The sequence below is a fragment of the Rattus norvegicus genome, chromosome 5 (assembly GCF_021556685.1).
Source record: "Rattus norvegicus strain SHRSP/BbbUtx chromosome 5, alternate assembly SHRSP_T2T, whole genome shotgun sequence".
NCBI classification, from domain to species: domain Eukaryota; kingdom Metazoa; phylum Chordata; class Mammalia; order Rodentia; family Muridae; genus Rattus; species Rattus norvegicus.
The window spans coordinates 5,668,337-5,672,888 of record NC_141538.1 but is presented as its reverse complement, the minus strand read 5'-3'; the positions used below and the strand labels follow the sequence as shown (position 1 = coordinate 5,672,888).

Below are 4,552 nucleotides of genomic sequence, written 5' to 3'. Positions count from 1 at the left end.
GTCCAAGTTAATGTGAGTCCAAGTAGAACAACTCACGAAGATGCCAAGAGAAACCATATTGAATCAGTCAGCTTGGAAGTTGGATTACATGGAGGCTAGAAGCTCCTAGTATTAGGTCTATAAATAGTAGAACAGAGGGAAAAAATACTCTGGCCTCAGCCTAAAGGACGTATTTGCATAGCTTGGGTAAGACTCTTATCTCATCACTTTATCTAAGAAAAGAAAAGTGACGTTCACTTAGAAAGACATACAGACAGACACACAGACAGACAGACACACACACATACACAGAGACACACAAACACACAAACATACAAACATAGAGCGGTGTGGGGAGGGAGGGAAGAAGAGAGGGAGGGAAGAAGGGAGAATGCTTGCAGTCAACCATTGAGCTGAGAACAAGGTTCCAAAAAGAGGAGTTACAGAAAGAACTGAAGTATTTGAAGAGGTTTGCCACCCCATAAGAAGAACAATATCAACCAACCAAACCCCTGCCCTCGATCTTCCATGGACTAAACAATCATCCAAAGAATACACAAGGATGAGCCTATCGCTCCATCTGCATATGAAGCAGAGGATATCCTTTTCAGGCACCAATGGGAGCAAATGCCCTTGGTCCTGTCAAGGCTTGATGCCCCAGTGTAGGGAACTGTCAGAATGGGCAGGTTCGAAGGAGTGAGTGGGTGAGTGAGGAACTGCCCTCAGAACAGGAGGCATGAGGGGAAATAATAGCCGGTTTCTAGAGGTCAAATCAGGAAAATCATATTTAAAAAATGAATTTAAAAAAATACCCTCCCCCAATGAAAGAAAAAGAAAGAGAAATGGAGAAAAAAAGAAAAACAAATGGGGGTACATGACTAAACAGATGCCGACTGGTGATGCAGCGGCGTTATTCCCATGATAGTAAAGCAGCTTCTGGGAAACCAAAGTCTTTGGGTTCCGGGGGGAGTATGGTTGCAAAGCTGAAACTTAACGGAATTGACGGAAGGGCACCACCAAGAGTGGAGCCTGCAGTTTAATTTCACTCAACACAGGAATCCTCACCCAGCCCAGACACAGACAGGATTGACAGATTGATTTTGATAGCTCTTTCTCGATTCCGTGGGTGGTGGTGCATGGCCGTTCTTAGATGGTGGAGCGATATGTCTGGTTAATTCCGATAAGGAACTAGACTCTGGCATGCTAACTAGTTACGCGACCCCCTGAGCGGTTGGCGTCCCCCAACTTCTTAGAGGGACAAGTGGCGTTCAGCCACCCGAGATTGAGCAATAACAGGTCTGTGATTCCCTTAGATGTCCGGGGCTGCATTAGGGCCACACTGACTGGCTCAGCGTGTGCCTACCCTACAAAGGCAGGCGAGGGTGACCCATTGAACCTCATTTGTGATGGAGATCGGGGATTGCAATTATTCTCTATGAACGAGGAATTCCCAGTAAGTGCTGGTCATAAGCTTGTGTTAAGTCCCTGCCCTTTGTACACACCACCCTTGGCTACTACAGATTGGATGGTTTAGTGAGGCCTAATCAGCCCATGGCCCTGTCGGAGGGCTGAGAAGAAGGTCGAACTTGACTATCTAGAGGAAGTAAAAATAACAAGGTTTCTGTAGGTGAACCGGTGGAAGAAGGATCATTAACGGAGAAGGCCGAGGGGGTGTCTGGTCCTTTCTCTGGCCTGTGTGAGTCCCTCCTCTCACCGGGAGGCGGGTCCCTGGGTCGCGGTCGCATTTGTGGCTTGTGCGGTGGCTGCAGGCCAAGTGAGCATTTCGGGAAAGGCGGGGGTCGTTAAGGAGTAGTGAGGGAAGGGTGTCAGGTCTGGTCCGTCGAGGGACCTCCTCCATTCTCTCTCTCTCCCCTGCTCTTCTGCCTATGTCCTTGCCTCCGTGTGCCCGCCTCTGCCTCCACCACTGCTGCCTCCACCGCCCGCACCTCCCTTGCCTGCTGGCCAGCCAAGGCCCTCAGCGTACCGAGGTCATTCTGCCTCTTTCTGTACTGGTTCCGTGATCTCATCTCCTATGCACCTGCCACCCCTCCACCACAGCTCTCCCCCTCTGAAGGTGCCGGGGTGTCTCTGTCGCGTGCAGGGGGTGCCTGTGCCACCGGTGTGCTCCTGCAGCCAGCCCCGCCTTCTGGGCCTCGCGTGTCCGCCCCGCTCATGTCCGGGTACCTAGCTGTCCTCTTCCAATGTGGAAGTTTTAAGACCCTGCAGGGGGGGTCGCCCTACCGCCCGTCGGTCGTCCTCAGGAGGGCTTCCCGATTCCTCCCTCCACCTGGTGCTCCCTGAGACTCAGCGGGCCCCCTCCGGCCGCCGGCGCTTCCAGAAGCGGCGGTCAGGGGCCATGTCGCGGGCCCCCTCTGGGCGCCCGTGGGGTCCGGGCCCGAGTGCCCGACTTTCCGCCCATTGGCTGGCCGCCGCTGGGTGCTGGGTTCGCGGCGTCCCATGTCCGGTGTGTCCTGCCTTTCTGTTCCCGACCCTGTCTTTTTTTCCTTTTCACATGTATCCTTTAGTTTCCCGCTGGCCGGCCTGAGGTGGAGCCGTCTCGCCATGGGCCCCTCTCTTCCAGTTCAGCAGAGGCGGGCGGGGTAGCTGGTGCTGTTGTTAGCACCCGTAGGAGTCTGCTCACACCCCAGATACTGATACGACTCTTAGCAGTGGATCAATTGGCACGTGCGTTGATGAAGAACGCAGCTAGCTGCGAGAATTAATGTGAATTGCAGGACACATTGATCATGGACACTATGAACGCACTTGAGGCCCCGGGTTCCTCCCGGGGCTACACTTGTCTGAGAGGCGCTTGAGGATCAATCACTGCCACGCCCTCTGCGGTTTCGTCGCCTGGGGGGGGGGCGTTTCGCGGCTGGGACTCTGCTCGCAGGGCCTTTCCCCTCGGCCCTCCGTCTCCCGAAGTTCAGACTGGGCGGCGTCCGGCGGTCGTCCACGCCCGGTGGGTCTGCGTGGGCCTAGATCCCCCCATCCACCGGCACCGTGGGCCGGCCACCCTTCTCGTGGTTCATTCCTGCTCGCTCCGGCACTCCTGCTCCCGTCCTCGCCCGCTCTCCCCACCGTGGGGACACATCGACGGGGGCCAGTCGGGTGCCTGGGCACGAGAGGGGCCATGTCGCCCGGGTCGTTCATCTCACCTCCTGTCTGGTGGGAGGCTGGTCCCGCCCACGGGGTCAGTGCAACCGCCGCCACGCACCCGCCAGTGCGCGCAGAGAGAGCAACCTGTGAGGGTCGGACTGGGGGTGGGGGGGGATACCGCACGCGCCGGGGCCGGTCTCAGGTACCTCTCCTCCCCCCCTCCCTCTTGTGGGGGCCATCCGCTCGGGCGCCAGCTGGCGTGACGCTGTGGCGTCCGTGCGCTGACGCGACTTGTCCCCAGGATGTGGGAGCTGGCCAGGGTAGAGAGGTCGCAGGCCCCGGCCTGGGACCCTGGAACCCTCTCGCTCTCTTCTCCTTCCGTCCGCCCGCGGCCGCGAGCGCCCTCCTTTCTTCCTACCCCTTTCGACCTCAACCTCAGATCAGACGTGGCGACCCACTGAATTTAAGCATATTAGTCAGTGGAGGAAAAGAAACTAACTAGGATTCCCTCAGTAATGGCGAGTGAACAGGGAAGAGCCCAGCGCCGAATCCCCGCCAAGTGCCGTGGCGCGTCAAATGTGGCGTATGGAAGACCCACTCCCGGGCGTCGCTCGTGGGGGCCCCAAGTCCTTCTGATTGAGGCCCAGCCCTTGGACGGTGTGAGGCCAGTAGCAGACCCAGGCGCGCTGGGCCTGGATCTTCCTGGAGTCGGGTTGCTTGGGAATGCAGCCCAAAGCGGGTGGTAAACTCCAATTAAGGCTAAATACTGGCACGAGACCGATAGCCAACAAGTACAGTAAGGAAAAGTGGAAAAGAACTTTGAAGAGAGTTCAAGAGGGCGTGAAACCGTTAAGAGGTAAATGGGTGTGGTCAGTGCAGTCCGCCCAGAGGATTCAACCCAGAGGCGCAGGTTCGGCTGTGCGGGTGATCCCGGCAGATCTTTCCCACTCCCCGTTCCTCCCGACTCCTCCATCTGCGCATTTTTCTCCCCCCTCCAAGCTTCCTGCCGTCGCTGTCCCCCTTCCTCCCAACAGGGGGGTCGGCAGGCGCTCAGGAGGTGGGCTCGGGTGCGCAGGTGCGGCCGGGGGTGGGGTTGGTGGGTGACCGCCCTTCCCCCCCTGTTCAGCGACTGGCCGCAGCCAGGCGCCCTTCCACCGTGGTGGTGCGCCAAAATCGGCTACGGGACCTCTGGGAAGGCCCTACAGGGAAGGTGACTGGGGTGGTGGTGCGGCGCAGCATCACCCGTGGGCCCCAGACCACCTCGTCCCGAGTGGTACAGCACATCCTCTCCATACAGAATACACTGACAGACAGACAGACAGACAGACAGACACACACACACACACACACGTGCGTGCACACACACACAGACATACACGCACAAATACATATTTAAGTATTTAAAATGATGTTTAAAAAAACAGTCTTCCTGTTTAACAGACGTTTAAAGGGAAGTTGGCTGACAGGACGTTTT

General features: G+C 57.0%; 1 non-coding gene and 1 pseudogene across 1 annotated transcript; both read left to right on the top strand.

Moving 5' to 3' along the window:
- Positions 1-727: 727 nt before the first annotated feature.
- Positions 728-1,632, top strand: LOC148005598 (18S ribosomal RNA; annotated as a pseudogene; the record flags this gene model as incomplete).
- A 1,005-nt stretch (positions 1,633-2,637) lies between these two features.
- Positions 2,638-2,790, top strand: LOC148005597 (5.8S ribosomal RNA). The gene has a single exon (XR_015621517.1). It is a non-coding gene; the product is annotated as a 5.8S ribosomal RNA (ribosomal RNA).
- Positions 2,791-4,552: the final 1,762 nt, after the last annotated feature.